This window comes from Ptiloglossa arizonensis, chromosome 6, assembly GCF_051014685.1.
Source record: "Ptiloglossa arizonensis isolate GNS036 chromosome 6, iyPtiAriz1_principal, whole genome shotgun sequence".
NCBI classification, from domain to species: domain Eukaryota; kingdom Metazoa; phylum Arthropoda; class Insecta; order Hymenoptera; family Colletidae; genus Ptiloglossa; species Ptiloglossa arizonensis.
In genome coordinates this window covers 15,314,440-15,338,798 of record NC_135053.1, presented here as the reverse complement: position 1 = coordinate 15,338,798, position 24,359 = coordinate 15,314,440, and the positions used below count along the sequence as shown (strand labels likewise).

The 24,359-nt window shown below is 47.6% G+C and overlaps 1 protein-coding gene across 2 annotated transcripts in view; it reads right to left on the bottom strand.

The window, feature by feature from the left end:
• The window catches only part of Klu (zinc finger protein klumpfuss), a 115,342-nt gene that overhangs the window by 70,292 nt on the left and 20,691 nt on the right, over window positions 1-24,359 (bottom strand). Inside the window, exon 1 of one of the 2 annotated variants that reach the window (XM_076314100.1) lies at window positions 16,905-17,015. The exons of the other annotated variant lie outside the window; for it this stretch is intronic. The gene's annotated coding sequence lies outside the window, so the exon portion shown is untranslated. Of the gene's footprint in view, window positions 1-16,904; window positions 17,016-24,359 lie in introns of those variants that run through there. 2 annotated transcript variants of the gene reach the window in all.

Sequence of the window (24,359 nt, the reverse complement as noted above, 5' to 3'; positions counted from 1 at the left end):
ACCTGAAATGATATTTGTATCGCGAGACTTTACACTAAGCGACCTTATACGTAATACAATTTAATTACCAAACATGATTTTTGGGCTCTGGACGTCACGAGAAAGAAACTTTATACATTATACTTTGCACACAATATAAAGTAAAATACAAGTTAGATTACCGGAGATGATATTTGCATCGCGAGACTTTACACCAAACAACTTTATACATAATACAAGTTAGTTACCGAACATGATTTTTGGGCTCTGGACGCCACGAGAAAACAAAAGTTAGATTAACAGAGATGATTTTTCTACGGAAATTCGTCAAAACGATAATTCGTCCCTCGATATTTGCAACAGTCGCGAGAACGCGTCCACGGTATTCCACGAGTCGCAATTCTACGTAAGCTGGCACAGTTTCTCTCAGCGGTGGCAGAAAAGCGATATTGATTTCCAGAGGGTAGCCAGAGCACGACGAGACGAGATAGTCCCCGGTGTGCATCCCGGCGTGCAACCCGACCAACCTGCCTACCGGCTGGCTGGCTGGTGCGCGGGGATGTATTCACGGTCAAGGTCACCGGTAGCAACCCCTCCGTGGTTTTTCTCTCGGCAACCCTCGGTTTCGCTACGCCGAACGTCACACGATCCCCCCACTCCCTTCCCCAGTACTCGTGCCCATCGAGCTTCACCGTAACGACTACGTTCCACCGAGCGTTATCGCCGCTTCTGTCTTCCGCGTAACTCCACCTCTTTCGCGTGCTGCGCGCCGGTAATGCGCCGGCGTGCCACCGGACAAAGAGGAAAAAGCTATCGTGCACTTTCGAGCGTCCCGCGATCGCCCCGAAAGGGAGAATCGTGAACCGAACGGGACGATACGACGCAACACGGTGGAAACGCGTCGAAACACGGTGATCGGTACGGACGGAGGATGCAAAATTTACGATCTCGAGGACAATAATTCGACGAGTAACGACGCTCCTGGACACGGGAAGTAGAAACCGAGAGAAAACACCCCACGAACGATCAGGATTCACGCGTACGCTTTCCACGGGAGGAGCTGGTTTCTCGGGACGCGCGCCACGCTCGGGATTCAGTGTCCTCGTAGCAGATTTCTCGGAGTCAATTTCTCGTTGCACCTGCGACGAGGAAACTATTGGACAGACACTCACGCGATCGGTAACATTGATGTACGATCGGTGAATTAAACGGGGGATTTTTCCGTTGTACGCGGGGCTTGTGTGTATATCTGTGTGTGTGTATTTTTATTAGGATTGTTCGAGAGGGTTTATCGCGCTCTGAAATTTATTTTGAACTGATAAGGTGTACCGCGGTGGCCGCGAGGGGTAACCGATTGTTCAAAGCGTAACTGAATTTGAATCTACGTTCTCGTTCGGGTAGCGTAGGATATGAATTTTTTTTCTTTCGATTACAAAGAGTGGGAAAAAGAGATTCGCGATTGTTCGTCGCGGGATGGATTTTTCGAAACATTTTTATCTTCTTAGTGGAAAAATCGTGTATTTGAGATTCTTTTTTAGTATCTTAAGTATCTCTCTCAGCGTTAACGAGGAAAGATCGCGATATCTTTTTCTATTCTTTTCGTCGTTCGATGATAGTTCTAACAACGTTTCGTTCGAGTAGATCGTGTGTATTAATTTGACAATACTTGATAATTTTGTTAATTTGATAAATAATTGTTCAATTCCATAAAAAAAGAATCGAACAATCCGGATAAAAGTATCGAACAACCAGGGAATAAATACGAACAATTTCGACCGTACGAGATACTCCATCGCGAAGTCCATACCTCTGCACCGCGGTACCGTAGCAATTCTAATGAACAATCTATCGAACGTATCTGAAAGGAAGTCGTAAATTCTGAAGAATAATTTATCGAATATATTTCAAAGGGAATCGCGCACCCGGTAGTAACGATATAAATCCGAGTTGCATTGAAAAGGATACAGGTCGCTTCGAATTCGGTATGTTTCTTGCGCGGTTCGAGAAGAACGCGACAAAGTCCCACGATCCTCGCGCACCCGAAACGCGTTAATACCTAATCGAGCACCGTGGTACCGTACGTAACCTAAATCTCGTCGCTGGTTTTTTCAAACGGGCAACGCCCCGTTCCACGCGGGGTCGAACCTATCGTTCGCGAGCTTTTCTTCCGTCGAACGTCGTTCATCGGATCATTAGACTAACAATGCGCAGTGTCCTTTATGCCGTGCGATTGCATTTCGAACGTAATGGCCTCTAGCGCGAGCTACGAGCGCGTCGAAGCAGCAATTTGCATGACATATCTCACCACGATGCGCCAGTACACTCTTTGTACGCGCAGGTGACGATCCGCGGCGTGTATCATCGACGCGAGATGTGCCCTCGCGTACGATTAGCATAATGGCCGATCATTACGCGCCCGGCGTCATCTGATTTCCGTGGGCGTACGCTCGAAATTGCGACCGAGCGACGGGCGTTGTTACCGAAAGAACAAAAGATCAATTGCAAATACGTCCGTTTATCGTCACTGAGGTCCGTCGAGCGATCGAATCCGGAATAGAACCGGAGAAACTCCTCCAGATTCGAACACTCGCGAAACGAATGGAACTGGATCGAGAGTCACTGCGTTTGAAAAATTTCGAATTTCGAATTTCTGATTTTGAATTGCGAATTTTGAATTGCGAAATTTGAATTGCGAATTCTGAATTAAGAATTTTGTATTGCGAATTTTGAATTGTGAATTCTGAATTAAGAATTTAGAATTGCGAATTTTGCATTAAGAATTTAGAATTGCGAATTTTGCATTAAGAATTTAGAATTGCGAATTTTGAATTTTGAATTGCGAATTTCGCCAATCGAAAATCGAGATAGCATTGCGTCTTTCCAAACTATCGTTCCACCGATCGAAGAGTGTGAAGAATTCGAAACTCGCGCGCCAGATTCAAAACTAACGAACTCCCCGAAGCTTCGACGAATTTCAAATTACACGAATCTCGCGCCACTATGAAACGTGGCATCGAATTAACGTACCTTTGGAATCGTTCCACCGACCGGACGAAAAGGATCTCTTCCCTAAAATGGATGTTGAAAATTCACAAGGGACACGTTCAAAGACAAAAGTCTCGCTTAGCGAAGAAAATTTCAAATTTCTCAAATCGTTCCACCGATCGCGAGTAGAAACTCTATCTCCGGGAATGGATATTCAAAACACGCGGGCCTCGAACGAAACAAGTACACCTCGCCGAAGGTACCTCCGTTTAAAAAAATTTAAAATTTCATAAATCACTCCAGAATCGTTCGAGAACTACGACATAGCTACCGGTCTCTCCAAACCACACCGTCCAATTAATTAACACGCTGAACCTATACTTCGCGGATGGTTCCACGCGGTGAAGAAAAATTCTCCAATGTGTTCGAAATAATTCCACGCGAGTCGTGTCGTTTTTACGTCCCAGCACGCCTCGATCCGTGGATAAGATCGATTCGCGTGAAAAAAGTGTACACGTTACAAGATTTTAAGATCGGCGGTCCCGCGGAACGATCTCGTCTCGTCCAAGGTGCACGAGAGCGCGGGCACCAATCGGGTTACGATCCAGTTTTCTGCGTCGGGTCCAGTTCCCGCGAACATGCCTACAATTTACCCGAGGAGAGTAGCATCGGGCCGGTGGATCGTTAAATCGTTAATCGGAGGCCATTACGATCGTCGACGATCAACACCGTCATCTTTGTTATCGTCCCCGTCCTTCACCGCGCGGGATCGTCGATTGGCTACCGAGATCGGCGCGGATATATACATACATACATATACATATATATATATACACACAAGTGGGGGGGAACCCCACGAGATCTGGCCGTCGAATCGGCCGATGGGATCGCGCCGCGAAGAAGAACCGAGACCCGATGCGTATCTCGCGGAACGTAGCCGTATAGGTACGAAACCTTATGTGTGAGCAGGTTACGTTCGTGGCGCGCACGGACCTCGCGAACGTGGAACAGGTACACCACCGGTGCCTGTCCAGGGTCTCGATATCGGTCTATAGGTATAGGTAAATGGCCAAGTGGATGACTACGGGCGTTTGATTAAGCGCGGTAGCTGCGCAGCGCCCGAGCTACCGGCGAGCACCGCTCGTTCGCGCAATTACGCCAAATGGATTTCCTAATTGCGGCGCCGCGCCACAAGAGATTGCTCATGTTCGAACATCCCGCACGAACGAACCGACGAACCGACCAACGAATCGGCAACGATATCCCTCCACCTCCTGTAGGATACCGGTCCCGAGGAACGTTTTCTCTCGCGCTACCTCAACCCTCACCCCTCACACACCCTACTCTCTCTCTGCGTCAGCTCTTGGGGCCGCGGCTTGCGCCCGCCCCGAGGAAGACGTCCGTTTCGTTCGTGGATCCGGTTCAATCGGCCAGCTGGGGATCGATTTATCGACCCATCGCTCGCGAATTTATGTTCACCGCGAACAACGAACTGGGGGGAGGGCTCTCGACGTGCCCCCCCGCGAATTCATGGAGGATTCGTGCAACCGTATTCGTTCGCGTCGTGGAGGGAAATGATTTCGCGGTGCGGGTTCGAGAGAGTTTGAAGAGGTTTGTGTATCCTCGGGTCTTTCGTGACTCGTCGCGTGGATCGACCATGTATTACTTTTGCGCGATCAGAGGTATTCTATCTTAGCTAATAATGGTTACATGGTACATTGGATCGACCATGTATTACTTTTGTACGATCAGAGGTATTCTATCTTAACTAATAATGGTTACATGGTACATTGGATCAACCATGTATTACTTTTGTACGATCAGAGGTATTCTATTAGTCTTAGCTCTGAGAAAGATTGTTTGCGATCATTTGTGTATGATTTTTGTACAATTAGAGCTATTCTATTATTCTTAGCCCCGAAGAGGATTGTTGCGATCATTTGTGTATCATTTTTGTACGATTAGGGGTATTCTATTAGTCGTAGCCACGAAGAGGATTGTTGCGATCATTTGTGTATGATTTTTGTACGATTAGAGGTATTCTATTAGTCTTAACCCCGAAGAAGATTGTTGCGATCATTTGTGTATCATTTTTGTACGATTAGAGGTATCCTAGTACAGTCTTAGCTCCGAGGAAGATTTTTGCGACCATTGTCGTATCATTTTTGTACGATTAGAGGTATCCCAGTACTGTTAGTCCCGAGGGAGATTGATGCGTACATGGATCAAGTCTGTTCAGGGGGATCGATTTATCCGCGCGAATTAACGTTCGTTGGAGTTACTATGAGGGGTTTCTGCTGTGGATTCTCGGGTCTTTCGAGACCCACCGCCTGGACCATCGATGTATTAACGTGGTAATTGAAACAGATCGTGCAAATAATGGTATCTGACCATAATTTTTGTACTACTAGAGGTACCCTGGTAGTCTCAGCCCCGAGGAAGATTGTATAAATCTATTGGAATCTATTGGGACGATTGAAGAGAGAAAAGAGAAGAGTGAAGAGAACATTTTGAGAGGATCGGAGAGAATTTGAAGAAGAAACGGTTTCGCGATACGATTCGAGTTTCGTATGTTCGAGCGCGGTTCCTGAGGTCTTTGTTGACCCATTGCATCCCCTCGAGACACACCGCCGCGTCCGTAATTGAGAATAATAATCCTAGTTCCCTCGTTGTGTCGTAAAGTCGAAAAGTTGCATTAGGGACGTTTTTTACCCAAAGAGCGTACACACAAATGGAAGAACGCATTAAGGTTAAGTGGATATTCCGGGAGATTGTGAACGGATACGTAAAAAGTATCAACGCGTTCACGGCCCTTCTCGATCCCATGGCCGAGGGTCTTTTTAGGGTCGTCGAGTATCGTTCGATTAAAACGCGGTGCTTCTCTGAAAACGTTACAGAAGCTGTAATATATCGCCACGGAAATCGATCAAAGTTTCCGCGCGCAAGGCACAAGCGTGGACAGTGAACGCGTTAATCATCCACACTTCTCGTATGATTTCTCAAAGTGTCTAAATTAATTTACCAACGTTGCAGAAAAGTTCGAAAAAGAAGCTGGAATATTTATCGCCACGGAAATCGATCAAACTCTCTGCACGTGCGGTGTTACGAGTCGTACGTGTTAATCATCCGCACAATGGGTCCCCGAGTTGTCTAAATCAATATACCGATATCGTAGAAAAGTTTGAAAAAGAAGCTGGAATATTTATCGCTATGGAAATCGATCAAACTTTCCGCGCGTTCGATCTATTATGAACGGCGAGCCGCGAACGTATGTATATTATTAATCATCCACGATTCTCGAATGATTTCTCAAAGTCTCTAAATTAATTCATCGACGTTGGCGCGGTTTACTTCCGAATCGTTCGAGATTTTTAACTACAAAACGAACGTTGTGACTTCGATCGACACTCGATTGGTGTTCTTCGGTGTCAAATTCGAAAAACGGAGAACACTCGTGCTCGAAAAGGATCTCACTCGCTCGAATTCGATTCAACGTTCGAATATGCAACGATGAAACGTCACGTGGTTCGAATCGATGGAACTATGATAATGTACGCTCGCGACGGGCCAGAAATTTCGCACGCTCGAATACTCGAAGGTTCGTGAAACGGTCCGATACATTGTATTCGTACTTTGGCCACCGACTACGACCCGTTGTGTTTAGGCCACCGATCGTCGTCTGGCGTTTCGGTCGCTCGTCGCTCGAGAATTGCGGTGACAACCGCTGATAACATTACGACAAAGGCGAATTATCTTCTCGATATAAATAAAGTAACGCGCTAACGGTGTAGATAAAATGTGACATTTTCCTCGACCCTTTTCGTATTCCATACTCTGTTCCCCTATAGTCCCACTCGTTCGACGAGTCAAAATCTATCGCGCGTACCGATTTCAATTTTTCGTCGTTTCACGAGACTCTTGTCTTTTTTTTTTTCTCCGAGCGTAAATATACAGGGTGTCTCATAACACGTGGAAACAGAGTCACGGATAGATTTCACGCACGAAAACGATTGAAAAATAATTCGCGGGAGCGTCACGTTTCGTCGGACCTCGTCTCCGAGTAGTTTCGCGTTCCGACGATTCGCTCGATCGATGGAAGTTGCTGCACGGAATGTCCGTGGACAATAACGAAATAAATAAAAACGTTTACAGGCTTGCGTACGGACGCCAGGTTACTTCGAACACCTCTTGCGAAGGTGTACGATTCGTTGTGACACGAAAACAAGGTCGAGTGGAACGTACGCTCGTAGGAACTTTTTTTTTTTATTGTTTTCGCGCGTAGAATCTATCCTTGAGATGGTTTCAACATATTACCGGACACGTAACGGGCGATTCGCCATACTTTCGTTTTCTCAGCAACCGATTCGAAATTTGAAAAATTTCGATTTTCAAATGATTCTTCTCCAGGCCCAGAGAAAAATTATTCTCCTTGTTCCTCGTTATCGTAACTCGCAAATCTGTTCTTTCTCTATTTCCTCAGTAATTGATTGAAAATTTGCAAAATTTGGATGATAGAATTATTCTTTTTCGAACTTAGACAAAAGTTACTCTTCTTCGCTCTCGTAACTCAGAAATCTCTCCTTTCTCTATTTCCTCAGTAACCGATTGAAAATTTGCAAAATTTCGATGACAGAATTACTCTTTCACTAACCCAGATAACAGTTATTCTCCTTGTTCCTCGCTAACGTAACTCGCAAATCTCTCCTTTCTCTATATCCTCAGTAACAGATTGAAAATTTGCAAAATTTCGATAACCGAATTATACTTTCTCAAACCCAGACAAAAGTTACTCTCCTTCGCTCTCGTAACTCCCAAATCTCTCCTTTCTCTATTTCCTCAGTAACCGATTAAAAATCTGCAAAATTTCGATAACCGAATTATACTTTCTCAAACCCAAACAAAAGTTCCTTCGTTCTCGTTACTCGCACTTCATTCCTCTCCCAACGTTCCTTCCACCCAATACAAAACTTCAAAACCTTCGTTCCGAACCGAAACACTCTCCAAACCCCAGCTAGAAGCTACCCTCCTCGTCCCCAACGACGTCCATCTTCTCATTCCATCCCTCTTAATTTCCCCGACAATCGATTCAAAATTCTAAACAAGCCACCCCGAATCGTTCCTCTATCCGTCGAAAAGTCCGCCATCCAATCCTCGCAATCTCCGCTCTGAATTTCCTCCTCGGGCGCGGCTCGAAACGGTCCCACGCTTCCTCGCTGGTCTCTCCTCTCGAAAAGTTCGGCCAGTACCCCCGTTGGATCGAGATCTCGCGACTACAAGGGCACCGATAACGAGGATAAGCATCCGACGAACGACCGTGTAGGTCGAGTCATCGACGAGCACCGGAGACAAGGGAACCGTGCGCGAGCGCGAAACGACAAGCCGTGCCGCGTAATCGTCTTCGGATCCGAGCCGCGTATAATCTTATCGCTCGAGATAGCGCGCGCGCTTTAATCCTCGCTTATTCTATTTCTGCAGCGACTCTGTTCTCTCCTCCGCGAACGGGCGCGAGCACGGTGGCGAATAAGAACGAGAACTCTCTCTGTCTCTCTCTGCTTCTCGGTCTGTTCGAGGAGCGAGAAGGACGAGGGCGAAGAAGAGCGGAGACAGGGGGAAGATTGCAGGGGCTGCGTCGGGGAGCTCACCGAAAGGCCTTGGATCTGCATAGCAAATTGGCGATCGATATACGGTCACCGTACGGGGAATCGCGCGAGCCTCGAATTAAAGCTTATAACTTTCATGTCCGGCGCAATGTATCATTATGCGCAGGACGGCCCTGGTTCTTGATGCAGCTGCCCGCATGCGGCGCGCAGGCGAAACACGCTTCTCCGCGCGCGCGGTGACGGCGGCGGCGGCGGCGGCGGCGGCGGTGGCGGCGGCGGTGGCGGTGGCGGCGGCGTAGCCGACCGGCGGGCGCGAATATGTGCATAAAGCACGATAAATCGTCCCGACGGAGATACGGATCGACGAATGACAAGTCGCCTGATGGGCGGTGCTCCGCGGATCTTTTTTCGCCTCGACGACCTCTCCTCCGCCGGGGAAGAAGACCGGGTCGTCGCCGTCGGAATTGCGCAACCGTCGCGAAATCGACGCGGGGGCCCCCCTCTCTCGATCGCGGAGCGGTTGTCGCGCGAGAGGGAGAGAGAAGACGGAGCAGGAGTACGAGAGAACGAGGGAGAACGAGAGCGAAGAGAGTGCAAGAGCGAAGAGGGTACAAGAACAGGACAGAACGAAAGCGAAGAGAGTGAAAGAATACGAGAGAATAGGAGCGAGTGTATTAGAGAGCGAAAGAGAGAGAGCGTGAGAGAACTAGAGTGAAGAGAGTGAGAGAGCAAGAGAGAACTAGAGTGAAAAGAAATAACGAGCTAGAGAGAACAAGAGTGAACAAGAGTGAAGAGAGTGAAAGAGCAAGAGAGGGCAAGAGCGAGTGTACTAGAGAGCGAAAGAGAAGGAGCATGAGAGAACAAGAGTGAGAAGAGTAAAAGAGCAAGAGAGAACAAGAGTGAAGAGAGTAAAAGAGCAAGAGCAAGAGAGAACAAGAGTGAAGAGAATAAAAGAGCAAGAGCAAGAGAGTGAAAGAACAAGAGAGAACAAGGGCGAGTGTACTAAAGAGTAGAAGAGATAGAGCAAGAGAGAACAAGAGTGAAGAGAGTAAAAGAGCAAGAGCAAGAGAGTAAAAGAGCAAGAGCAAGAGAGTGAAAGAACAAGAGAGAACAAGGGCGAGTGTACTAAAGAGTAGAAGAGATAGAGCAAGAGAGAACAAGAGTGAAGAGAGTAAAAGAGCAAGAGCAAGAGAGTAAAAGAGCAAGAGCAAGAGAGTGAAAGAAGAAGAGAGAACAAGGGCGAGTGTACTAAAGAGTAGAAGAGATAGAGCAAGAGAGAACAAGAGTGAAGAGAGTAAAAAAGCAAGAGCAAGAGAGTGAAAGAACAAGAGAGAACAAGGGCCAGTGTACTAAAGAGTAGAAGAGATAGAGCAAGAGAGAACAAGAGTGAAGAGAGTAAAAGAGCAAGAGCAAGAGAGTGAAAGAGCAAGAGAGAGCAAGAGAAACCAAGAGTGAATGCACAAGAGAATACAAGAACAAGAGCAAGAGAGAACAAGAGTGAATGCCCAAGAGAATACAAGAGCAAGAGCAAGAGAGGACAAGAGTGAATGCACAAGAGAATACAAGAACAAGAGCAAGAGAGAACAAGAGTGAATGCTCAAGAGAATACAAGAGCAAGAGCAAGAGAGAACACTAGTGAATGCAGAAGAGAGTACAAGAGCAAGGGCAAGAGAGGAGAAGAACTCGTGAGAGTAGAAGAGAGCAAAAGAGCAATAGAGAAGAAGAGAGAGGGAATAGAGCCCCGCTCGATCGTGAAGCACTAACCGCGTACGCGAGAAGGAGCAAGAGAACGAGATAATAGCAGGGCAAAAGTGCACGATAGGAGGGGGAAGAAAAAACGGGCCCCCGCGAATCCCGATCGACGACACGGTGAACCAATGGAACCCACGCTGCCACGTTGGCACGCCTGTCGAGCACCACCATCCCCGTTTTCGCGGATGGAAAACAGAAGCTCCGTGCTCGCGTACGCCACCGCCTCGCGAACCACGGTACCCTCCTTCGTCGACCGTATCGACGATTCGCGCCAAAGAGAGGGAAGAAAACACACCACGGAGGAAAAAAGAGAACGAGAGAGAGAAAGAGAGAGAGAGAGAGGAAAAGAAATAATCGAGTTCGAGTGGCGCGTTTTATGGAGTCAACGAGCAAAAACAATATTTTCTCGTCGGGCGCGCGGAGTTGCACGGCGCGGCGGTGGCAACCACCTGGAAGAGCACTCGAGAAGGATCGACAAGAAACGTTTTTGTTGTTCGGCGTGTTTGCAAAACGAAACCGGACAGCCGTGACACCTGACACCTGGTGCACACCGTTCTACGCCCCGCCGTCTCGCTTCCACGCGCGGACGAAACCGCCGGATCGCCGTGCCTCCTCGCTTATCGGTATATAGGGCCCATCGAGACAATAGGAGCCACGGTTCGCACGATTAGCGTTTCGTCGACACCGACGCCGAACGTCAATAAACTCTGCGAGTCGACGATGCTCTACGCGCAACGTCCAACGGCGCTTAGCGTGTTAATTCGTCGCGCGAGCGGTGAGCTTACTTCGCGATCGTCCGCTGACCGTTTCTCGGCTCCGAGAATCAACGAATACGTGGTCCAAGTTCTCCCCGTGGCTACGGAATGGTTTTATTTTCGTATTGGAAAACCCTCGTGGACCTGTCTTGAGTTTCATCGAGAATTCCACGCGGTAATTTTCACAGGAAAATCGCTCGTCGCTTTCGGAAACATTTTCGTTTCGAAAACGAGACGTCACAGAGGGTTGTCAAGAATTTCCTTCTCAGCGATAATTTTCGCGGGAAGAAATCATTCATTTCAGTTCTAGATAATCTTCGTATTTGTAAGTTTGCCGAGAATTTGATTCCACGTAATTTTCGCGGGAAAATTACTCCTTGTAACGTGACACAAACACAAGATTTACCCGTTCGAGTCGATTTACGTATCGACTGCTTACGCGGTGAATACTACGCAGGTTTACGCGTTAGTGAACGAAAAGTAGGAATTTTATTCATTCCAATCGTTTCTGTCCAACGTTCTTATCACGCGCGTACAATTATCGCCTCCGATCGTAACAATTTCTGTCGCGCGCACGGAAATGCGTGATTTGCATTTTGGAAAATCGCCACCGGTTCGCGTTCGTCGAGAATTTTATTCCACCCGGTAATTTTCACAGGACGATCGATCACGCGACTCGATGACTTACCGTTCGAATCGATCTACGCACCGAGTGCCTGCGCGGTGAATTGTAAGCGTGCTTGCCCGTTGACGAAGAAAAAAGAACAAGAAATTTGATCAATCCTAGTAATTTCTATCCGACGTTTCGATCTCCACCGCGGGTGTGCAAATGTGTGCAATTATCGACTCGAATTGTAACAATCAGTGGCAAATTTCGTCGCGCGAACGGAAACTCGCGATTTTTGTCCATAAAAATCTCGATAACGCGAGTAGCGATAATTGTTACGTTCGAGTCGATTAATCCGTCAAACGACGTATGCGACGAATCGTACTGTACACAGGCACGAGGAAAAGAAAGTGATTCGACCCACCGCGATTCGTAATATATTCATTTCCTACGATAAAATTGTATCGCGATGGATCAGACCTGTTGCTTTATATTTCAAAATAAAAACGAAGAGATCATCGGGTCTTTCTCGACCCGTCGCAATATATTCTTTCTTCTCGATAAAATTCTATTACGATAGAGTGCTTCCGTATTTCTTTCGGTTCTCTCGTCGCGTTAGAAATATAAAAACAAGAGTTCCATTCCTCGGGTCTTTCTTGACCCGTCGCAACATATTCTTTCACAGGACGATAAAAGGTTTACGATAGAGTGCTTCCGTATTTCTTTCGGTTCTCTCGTCGCGTTAGAAAATTAGAAACAAGAGTTCCATTCCCCGGGTCTTTCTCGACCCATCGCAATATATTCTTTCTTCTCGATAAAATTCTATTACGATAGTGTGCTTTCGTATTTCTTTCGGTTCTCTCGTCGCGTTAGAAATATAAAAACAAGAGTTCCATTCCTCGGGTCTTTCTGGACCCGTCGCGTTCTCGCAATATATTCTTTCAGAGGACGATAAAAAGTTTACGATAGAACGCTTCTATATTTCTTTCGGTTCTCTCGTCGCGTTAGAAAATTTGAAAGAGTTCCATTCCCCGGGTCTTTCTGGACCCGTCGCGTTCTCGCAATATATTCTTTCAGAGGACGATAAAAAATTTACGATAGAACGCTTCGGTATTCCTCTCGACTGTCTCGTCGCGTTATAAAACAAAAAACAAGAATACCATTCCCCGGGTCTCTCTCGACCCGTCGCGTACTCTCAATGCATTCTTCCCCCGCGATAAAAGGTACCGCAACGAACCTCGTTTCCTCGGTTCTCTCCTCATTTTTAAAATTAAAAACAGTACCTCGCGCACGTTCGAGACACTCTCCGGCCGAATCTCTCGACGATGGAATCGCACGTGAGCAGAAATCGACCGTGCGTGTCCAAATATAAAAATGCATCGAACCGTCCAACCGAGTCCCAACGTTGTTACGCGTTACGCGACGAAACGGTAGCGCAAGTACACCTCGAAGCTCGTTCTTTCTCGATAAGAGCCCCGTCGAGGGATACTCATTTTCGATATATCGGCGCCGATAACGAGATTAAATTACCTAATTACAAACAACTCAATTATTCGCCTATCTTGAATCCGTTCCCGACGATACGTTATAAATAGCTCGCCAATCTTCCAGCGAGAGATCGATATCGCCCGGTAACATCGTGTTATTTCGAATCGCGCGACAAACAAGACTCGGAAGCTACGATGACGACGTCGATGACGAGAAAAGTGTGGGTGAAAATTGAATTCCATCGTGGAGGAGGGGGAGAGAATTTTTTCTTTCAGTGGAACGCACGATCGCGCCGCTCGCGTACACCGCTGGCAACATCGACACAAAGGATTAGCACGCGCGCGTCACGCTTAGCACGCGCATCAAAGTCACGAGCCGTGAAGGGACACGCGTAAAAGAGATTGGTCGTAGCAGATCGTTCTACGTGGCTGGGCCGACGCGCGTGTTCGCTCCACTTCCGACATTAAGCCACCCTCGCGCGTGGACGGTGCAGCCAGTATCCTGTGCACGAACGACCAGAGTTTCCCGACGTAACCATCGAGAAAGAGAGAGAGGGAAAACCTTTGGAAACACGGTTTCGAGGAATGTTTCGAAGCGACCGGTACCCGCCTCGGACGACTCTCTAACCCCCTGAACGGGGGTAGGTAGCTTCACGAGGGTACCTCGAGGGAGTAGCACAGCGAAGCATCGACTACGATCAGGGAATAAATTAATGAACGCGTGTTCGCTTTCGAAGATCTCGATCAATTTGTTCAGCGAAGCTTCGAACGCGTTTGAAGAAATTTACCGCGAATTATCCACACGAGTACGATAATTATCGATTTTTTAATACTTTCTTAGGAAATTTGGTGTACTGATAAGTTTATCTTTCACCACGCGTTGAGTTAACTTTTTTTTTGATTTTTGTTAATGTTACGGGCGAATTTTTTTATATAGAGTTTCTTCTTTATTTTGTAATAATTTTCGTGGAATTTTTGAACTAGAAACCGAGCTTCGACAAGTCATGGAAAAGACGGTACTATTGAATAAAATTCTCTTAGTTTTCAAATTGGATCGTTCCGGTACGCGTGCGCGGGAATTTATTCGTAAAACGTATTTGCTTGCGTACAATTACGAGAATGTTTGAAAATAATCAACGATGTATCCCGCCTTCTGGTAAAACAGAAACGAAATTAATTCGTTTAGTTATTCGTAGTTATTCTTTCACCGATGGAAACAATTTTTTTTTTTAAATCAGATACAATGTATCCTACAAAACAGAAATGAAATTAATTCACGGTATAGTGATTCTCGAATATTTTCTCCGAGCGGTAGCTTCTTAAGTTTCACCGATGCAAACAATTTGTTTAAAATAGTCCACCCCACGTCTGATAAAACCCGAAACGAAATTAATTCACGGAACGGTTATCCTCGAATATGTTCACAAAGCGGTAGCTTCTTTCATCGATACAAATGTGTAGGTACCACTTAAAAATCGAGCGTCGATTAGTCTCCGCTCGAATCGATCCGACGAAAGTGTATCTCGAACGAATTAGTTTTCGCGCGCTCGAGGTTATCGAACCTAGAGACGTCTCGACGTTTTATCGCGCGTCGAATCCAGATTTCGATCGTGGCCGAGAATTTCGTAAATCGTGCAATTACATCTCACCGATGGTATTCTATTTAATTGATCCCAGACGCGATTATTTACCCGGCGAGACGTTCAAAGTTTGCGACGAATTGTTCGGCGTGTCTCATGGGCAGCCTTGACAGGTTACGCGAGTAGGTTGCGACTCGAGGGTAAGGGGGTTAAGAATGGCCGCTGCGTGGCCGAGGAGAGCGCAATTCTTTTTCGTTGCATTGTAGACGGTGTTCTATTTGTCGAAATAGAGAGAATGGAGAAGCGAAACAAGCACACACACCGAGAGTCTTGACCCAGTGTCGTAGAAATAGAGCGTGGCGATGGAGTGGTTTCAATTTATTCAATTTAATTATCGTCGACCGGCTGCGTTGCACTCGACGCGTCGGGGTGGATCGAGAAATCTGGTGAAAAATCTAACGAAAAGTGTCCAAAAAGTGCGAGAAATCATCGAAGCTCGCTCGATGAGAAAAATCGACTATTTCCGCGCTCGGTGCAGCGACGGAGTGCAATTTTACACGATCGAGTACAAGATCGATTGAAAAACACCGCGTACTTGCGGCGTTTCGAGGAACATTTCTCTCGGAGAACAACCACTTCGTTAGCGGAGAAGGAACTTTAAATCACCGCGGAGCGACGGAGAACAATTTCGTACGATCGTGTACATAATTGATTAAATGAACGCTACGCGGTCAATGGATTTGGAAAATCTCTCTACCGGAAAAGGAAACCTCGTTACCGGAAAACAGACTTCGTTTACCTAAACGACGGGCTACGATTTCGTACTATCGAGTACACGGTTAATTGGAAAGTAATACACGGTCGAGGGATTTGGAAAATTTTTTCACGGAGAACTTCACTAGAAACGGGACTTTAAATTTCCCACATGCGACACAACGATGTGTAACATTGTACGATTGCACACCTACTGGATGAAAAACTACCGCGTGCTGGAAGTATTCGAAAAATTTCCTCGAAAAACGAAGCTTCTTCGATCGTAAATTTCCACTTTGACGCAGATTGTAACTTTCCACTGGAGTACAATTTTCCACGATCGGGTACATCTCAACACACTCGTTTGGAAAACTTTTTCATCGAGGACGAATTTTCTAGGAAACAACTTCACCTCGACATCTATCGAGCAGAAGAAAACGATCCAAGACGTTTCAACCAACACACCCCCGTGTTTTCTCCGCTGGATCTCAAGGTCGCAGGATATATCCCCAAAAATATCCCCTCGCGATCGCGCGCGACGATTTTCACCCGCGTCGCGTTGAAATCGTCGCGCGCGTGCAACGCGGACGACGCTTCACGATCCGTGTACGTGTGGGTAAAATTAAACGAGTTTATAAATTCGTTACGAACCGTCCGCAGAAGGGAAAAGGTCGAGCGTGAAAAGAAACACGTTGATACGCGTCCGCCCTAACGCGCGCATCCGCTCTACTTCCGACGCTCGGCACCGCGACGCTTGAACGAGCCCGGGGCGACACACGGGTGTTAAACCGCCCTCGCACGCGACAACGACGACGACGACGAGGAGGAGGCGAGTTGTTGCGCGCGACACGGATTATAAACGCACTCGCCACGGAGGGTGAACAAAAAGAGAGGCTTTGATATCAACTATCTACCTACCTATCTACCAACCAACCTACCTACCAACCTACCTACCTGCCTACCTACCGTCGAGCGTGTTTGTACGTCGAAACTTTATTTTCGTGTAATCGCGACGAGGTGTTGTCGCGAGGGAACCTCGAGAAACTTGTAACTCGCGGCTCGTAAATTTCCTCGATGATGATCGCGCAGCGATGAAAAAACGGAAAAAATAACCAAAAAAAGAAAGAAAAATACAACGTTTCGTTGGAACGAACACGGATACCTGGTTACGATCGCTAATAATTACGTTGTCTGGTCGATTCGACGAAGATCGAGTAACCCTGTCGCAGCGCATTCGAGGCGCAGATAACGTTTTGCGCGCGTGCAACCGCGCGCGCACCTTGCACACACACGCATGTACGCAGGCACGCATGAACGCATGCACGCGTACACATGCAAACTCGCGTATCGTGAAACGGGGCTTATTACGCGGTAAAAGAAAACGATTCGCGTTGCGATTCGCTTACCCGGTGGTCGTTAAAGGCTCCCGCGCATCCGATGCTCTCGAAATTCAACTCCTTCCAGCGTGCGACGTTTAAGCGGGTGGTGGCTCGACGAGCGGCTGGTACGACGCGACTACCGACGGCGATAATGTCACGAATCACAGAGCCAGGCACTAAGAACTTACTTAAAACGAAACAGCGTTTCTCTTTATCACAGCAGCGATCGTCCACGAAACGGCCCGTCGCCAACGAGTTTCTTCCAAATCGGACGGCAGCACAACCCTCGCCAAACGAGACGCGTGTGTATACGTATATATATATACATATACATATACATATATATATTATATCGTATTGTATTATATTATATAATAATTATACTATTATTAAACAACAATCAACACCGATAAATTCTCCGGACGATCGATCGCCAAGTATCCCGCACAATTACACCGGCGCGCCTCCGTTATCTTCGCCGCGTTTCGCGATTTTTCCTATCACCGAATGCGGCAGGGCACGGCACGGCACGGTATACACTCTTTCTTTCTTTATCTTTCCCTCGTCCTCCCTCTGTCCCTCTCCGCCGCGTAATTAACACCTCGTCGTCGAAATGGCACTACGAACAACGGAGGACGCGTCGTTCCGCGATCGGTACCGTACGAACGTCACGGGAATCGGCGTATCCTTCGCTCGGCGAACATCGCACCGCACGGTTCGTGCGCACGCACTACCGCTGTTGTTGCTGCTGCTGGTGCTGTTGACGGTGGTGGTGGTGGTGGTGGTGGTGTTGCTGTTTCGTTCTCCTTCCTCTTCTTCTTCTTCTTCTTCTTCTTCGTCTTCCTCGTCGTCTGGTCTCCAGTCTCCGTTTGGCCGCGCACAAACACGACGACGTCGTTACGGAACCGATACGTTTCGTAAATAATATAGAACAAGCAGGCACATCGAAATCACAGACTTCCTCGGGTCCCGTCGGTATCCAACGACCGATCGTGTGTCACCTTCGGTACGCAGCCACGGTCCGTTCCCGACGATTGCCAGCGACGAGCGTCCTAAGGCGATCGGTGGTCTCGCGCGTGCGATCGCGCGTTCTCGTGCCACCGCGCGATCCGCGTAACGCGGCTCCTCCCTCCTCGTTGCGCGACCAGCTGACAAAAAAAAACTCTCCTCCCTCTCGTCCGTGGGCACGCCGAGCGGGAAAGGGTGGTTCGCGACGCGCGGCCACGATCGTCGTTTTCGTTGTTGTCGTCGTCGTCGCCTCCGTCTCCGTTTTCTCTTCTCCCTGTGTTCACCACCGACGACTCTCTGTCGTTCGATCGTTTCGTTTGTTGTTGTTGTTGTTGTGACGGTGGTGGTCGTGGTTGTGGCGGCGGTGGTGGTGGTGGTTGTTGTTGTTGTTGTTGTTGTCGTTGTCGCCGTTGTCGTCGTCGTTGTCGTCGCTGTTGGCCGTCGTCTCGCGCGAGCGTGGTGACTGCGAGCGAGAGCGGTGGAAAGAGAGAATCTGAGAGAGGCGTTGCGTACATACACATATATGACGAGACACCGACCCTTCCAGTAGCGCGGTCTCGCGCCGACTGCGAGGCTACGACGACTCGCGGGTTTCACCTTCGGCCGTGCTCTCCGTGGACTCCCTTCGCCCCCTCTTCTCGCACGCCGGCGCGAGCGCGGGCTCCCTCTCTCTCCCTCTCTCTCCCTCTCTCTCTCGCTCGCTCGCTCCCCGTTTCTCCACACGTGCGCAGCCTGCATCCCCACCGATTTTCGTGTGCGCGAACCTTAACTCCCCTTCTCTCCCCACCCGGGCGACCCGTGCCACCGTACCCCCACCGCCGCGAATCTTCGGGAAGACTCGCCCCTCTTCGTGTACGCGTCGGCCTAACCGAGCTCGGTAGGCGCGAGGTGGGCGCACGTACACTATCGTTTCCGAGTGCACCTACGTGAATGGGACCACGCCTATCCCCCTACCCCGTGTTCGCGCGACCGGCCACCTCGTGCTGTTTTTACCGGCAAGGTAACCGACTACGGCCAGACGGAGAAAGAGAATACGCGCGGCGGATTCGGTGCGACCGGTGGCACACGGAACGAGAGGACAGAGGAGGGAAGTCTCTCTTTTACTGGTTTCTCCTCCACTCGGGACTGCCCACGCGCCCAGGGTGCTGTGCCGTGCCGTGCCTGCCGTGCGTGCTTGCGCGCGCAAAAGCTCTCCTCTCGTTCGACGAACGAACCCGCGGTACCGCGACGATCCTAGGAATTAACGGGGGATCGTCTCGCGATTTCTTGCCCGCGCGCGCATCACCGACGACCACCACGACCACGATGCGCCATCCATTTTTACAACGAGCGTCCCTGCTTTTCCCCGCGCGCGCGCAACAAGTGTGCGCGCTGGGTGGTGTTACGTGAACGCGGTTGTTTTTTTCTTTTTCTTTTCTTTTCTCACCTCGATCGTCCGTCGTAAACACGGAACTCGACGTCACAGCGACGAACGACCCGGTGGTTCGACCGAATTTCATTTTCCGACGAGAAACGCGTTCACGGTTGCTCGCGCGATTCCACGTTACCTTTCGCGCTGATCCACGAGCACGGAGTATCGTCGTACGCTTCGAAACCGCACCCGGTAGACGCGGCGCGACGCTTTTTCTTTTCCCTCCTTTTTTCCCCGTTCTTTCCACCGACGACGTCCTCGATAAAAACGTCTAACGCGTCTCGCCTCCTCTATGACTTTCGTAAACAAACGTCCCTCGAGATATTGACACGTGGTTAAGGTTCCAGCCACGCTTTAGACACGTGTCCACTATGTCGAGAGTACTCGCTAAGTGGTCGCTCGACCATTTCAATTTTTTCTAGACGCTGCTATTTACCTTCTCTCCGCCTCCTTCTTTTTTTTTTCGTTCGTTCGTCTCTATTTCTTAACGGAAGAACCCACGGCGCGCCGGTCCAATACCGCACGGAGAACCGTAAAGTGCAGAATACTCGAGTCGATTTATTTTAGGAGCTCGCGCGCCGTGAATGTATTCAACGCCCGTCTACTTCATTTACGAACGTCGTGGGCATCGACGACCGGCGTTTACCTCGAAGATAACGAGGATCGTATACGAAACGATCTCGATTCGTTCGAGGGCGTTGCGCGAGTCGTACTCGAGCGTCGGAACGAGCGACGATCGCGAACTTCGAGTATCGCGAATCGGGAAAGAAATGGATCGTGGGACACTTTCGGTACGTTTCACCGTCCATTTTTACCGAAAAGAAGCTCGACGAGACGTTTCCACGATTTAAACGCACAGATTTACCAATCGCGAGTTATTTCCCAAGTGAAGATTCACTTTCGCACCTAACGCGATCGAAACGAATCTACCAACTCGAATCGATGGATTATTATTCGTAAAACGATTCACATCGATAATTTGATTCGGTTAACTCGAAACCGAATAACCGAAAATTCCAAATTTCAAAGTACCTCGAACGTTACAAAATCAATTGAAATACTCCGATAACCGAGATTCACCTTAAGTCGAAAATCACGGGTTTCCCGACAAACGATCATCGCGGAAACAATCACATACATTTGTACACAGTTTTCCCGTGTATTTCCTTCCCGATTGGCTCCAAACAACGTTCCTTGATCGCCACGGAACCGTCGACCGCGCGTCGTTACTTTTGTAACTTTCTCGATTCCAGTGCGCAACTTTCTCGGTTCCGTGGTCACACCGCATGTTTTTACACGCCTGAGAATTTGCTCGCTCGCTTACGTTCGCGTATAAGTTGAAATTTCGTCGGTCGTCGTCCGACTCGGTGGTTCTTCTTCTTTTTTTTTTCTTGTGCGTTTTTCGCGGTGTACCGGTGCGCGAGTTACGTGGTGGGGGGCAAGACGCATCGTTCTCTCGTTTCGGCTCGGGTAGAAGCACCGTACTTTTCTTTTCTTTCGAGCGACTTTCGCGTCACGACGAACAATCCCACACACGCACGCGTGTACGCGCGTGCGTACTCGTGGCATTGTCACGCACGCCTTCCAAGGTTTCCGAGGTTGCACCTGGGTCGGAGCGCCGTACCCACCTTTTCCGCAAGAAAAAGATCCTTACCCAAAGGCACGCACGCACGAGATGATCCAGCTGTTTGATCTTTGCCACGCGCTCCCTTTTTATTCCGTATCTCGAGGGGCAGGGGTGGCTTCTTAACGGCATCTGCGTTTACACAATCTTCGCGCGACGATTGTTAAATTTCGGATCGCTCCACGGTTGCCCCGTGTTTAGATAAGAGAGCGTGTCGGAGCCACTGGATACCTGGACGATGGTTAAAAATTCGAGAGAGAGAAAGAGAGTGTTAACGTTGTAAATGCGAATTGTAACGTAAAGTTTGTCACGGTACGCTGGGATCTCGTGTCAAGAGTAGGACAATGTAAGTGGATGAACGTAAAGTCAAAGATACAAACAAATGTACTGCCCTTCGCGACTCTCTACTTGGAAATGAAAAGTAGATTGGAAAATAGGCTAATCTTGGACATTTGGCACCGATATAACAGTGTTTAAAACTGATATCAGTCGTTGGCTAACGACCTCTGACTCACCTGACACAATCGTTGCGTTCAATAGTTTGTATCCTGATGCTTCGGATGTTACTTATCCGAAGCGCTAGCGTTTGGAGTATAGAGTATTCGTGTACCAGAGATGGTCCTTCTTGTGGTCACTTTGAACTACTTTGTTCCAAAAGTATGCAAGATAAATAGTTCGAATATAATGTAACGAACGTAAGAGACAGAAACATTTAAAAACAGATCGTATTTATCATTGTTCCTCCGTCTCGTAATTTATAGAAGCGAGATCTGGGGTTAGATCGAGCTATTCGTGGAGATAGAATTTTCTTCGCTTAAATATTTAACCTTCGAATTCGTCGTCTCTTTCCATGCACATTCTCCGATATTTCGAGATACAAATTTCGTTGAATAATTATATTACTCTCCGTAAACCTTCTTCTCCACAGGGTCTAGCATACGTTTACGTCATTTCGTTTTTTTTTCTTGATTTTTTCAAAGTATGTAAACATTTGATTAAATTATACATTCTCCATTTTGGAAAAACGAAATGACTTTCCAAACCACCCAATGGAATCAAAAATCAAACTTTCTCCTAACGAACGCATCGTACGAATTTAAATATCGTTTACAAAATCTAAAATCAACAACGATACACGATTCCGGAATTTTCTGAGTGAATTTCAGAGATCGAGTCCCGTGGTTGCACTTCACCGCGGTCCGTTTCCACGGAGAATTTCAGCGTCGGGCCCCGATTCGAGTAGGCGTTCCCTCGAAACACTTTCCACGAATCTCGAGTCGGTGAACGCTGCGCGTCGAAATCGAACAGATCCCCCCTGGTTCGTTTTCAGTAGTATAGACCGCGTTAACGAAGCAAGCCTGAAAACATTCCTCGGTCATTACAAGACGTACGCGTAGGCAGTCCGACGAAAGCAGCGTTCGCGCAGGACGCGGCGCGGCGTGGAAGGGCCCAGCGGCGACCCGTACAAATCCCAAAATAAATGTCATCGTGTATCATCGTGGTAACGTAATCCCGGATCGCGAAGACAAATGGCGGCAGAATACGATACGATGCACCGCGGTCGGTCGTCCGAGATGAGGAGCCTTCTCGTTCCACGTATTTAAGTACATACCGCGGGACGAACGAAGGAGAGGGTCCGTAGGACGCGGATCTCCTTCTCTGAAGCGGGTGTGGGCACAAAAGAGGATCGAGATGGTGGAAACGTGCGGTACGCCGTGCGTCACCGATTGCGCGGGATCGACCAACGACGGACCACGACTGCTCACGATGAAACGACAGGATCGGATTTCGTCCTAATTTTGCGGTGTTCGATCCGAACGGAAAGCGATTTTGACTGTTTGTAAATCGGTGTGGATCGTAACGCATGGACGTACGAAAAATGGAGATATTGAATTTTATTAGAATATTAAGTGGAGTCTTATCGTTGAGTCGAGTATTTAGATTGTTTGGTTGCTAGAGAAAGTGATGCTGACTGTGAATCAGCGTGAAGACTGGAGATACTGAATCCTGCTAAAATCTAAAATGGAGTCTTATCGTTGAGTCGAGTATTTGAATTATTCGATTGCTAGAGAAAATGATGCTGTCTGTGAATCAGTGTAAAGACTGGAGGTACTGAATTCTACTAAAATTTCAAATGGAGTCTTATCGTTGAGTCGAGTATTTAAATTGTTCGATTGTTAGAGAAAATGATATTGACTGTTTGTAAATCGGTGTGAATCGTAACGCATGGACTCACGAGGACTGGAGATACTGAATCCTGCTAAAATCTAAAATGGAGTCTTATCGTTGAGTTCGAGTATTTGAATTGTTCGATTGCTGGAGAAAATGATACTGACTGTAAATCAGCGTGAAGACTGGAGATACTGAATTCTACTAAAATTTCAAATGGAGTCTTATCGTTGAGTCGAGTATCTGAATTGTTCAGTTGCTAGAGAAAGTGATACTGACTGTAAATCTGCGTGAAGACTGGAGATACTGAATACAACTAAAATTTCAAATGGAGTCTTATCGTTGACTCGAGCACCGAATTTGAATCGTTCAGTTGCAACAGAACAAAAATGGTGTTGACTGTTTGTAAACCAGCGTGAATCTTAGCGCACGTGGAGACCAGAAGAACTCGATCAGGACGATACTAAACCCTACTGAAATCTAAAATGGAGTTTTATCGTTGATTCGAACACCGAGTTTGAATTGTTCGGTCGTGAAAAGACAGAAAATGGTATGTTCTACGAGTTGCGAGAACGAACAGAGTACCTCGATCTCAATGTGCCTCGAGGGACAGATCGAGGGAGCTGGTCTTAGCTTTAATCGTCGATCCTTTTTAATTGTTATTCTACGAGTTGCGAGAAGGAGTGCTCGAGGAAGCTCATCTTGGCTTTGATTGTTATTCCACGAGTCGCGAGAACGAACGATACACGAAGGACGGACTATGACTCCTCTTGGTGAACACACAGGATCGGATTTCGTCCTAATTTTGCGGGACAATTTTGTATAACGGAATGTAATAACAGAATGTCCTCGAGGAATAGATCGAGGAAGCTCGAATCAACTTTAATTGTTATCTTTATTGTAGGCGTCCTTTGTGTTTCCTTGGTACCAAATTTTTCTCCGTACACATCGATAAACTATTATTATTATTAATAGTAAAGCTTCGATAGAGGATGTTTTCAATAATCGTGGTCCAACCAGAAAATAAACGATTCCACGTGTGAAGATACTGTATTAAATCGAGGGTTCGTTACTGAGGACACTATTTCGTAAATATTATTACGGTCGACAAATCGATGAAAATTACCCGCATTTTATAAAAATGTTACCCGGTCGATATTCCCTATAATCGCGAACAGAAGAACCTTTTTACGTGCACTCGACCAACACAAAGATTCGATTCTCCGGGAACCGAGACGCGAGAAGATTGTATTCCACAATTTTTTACTTA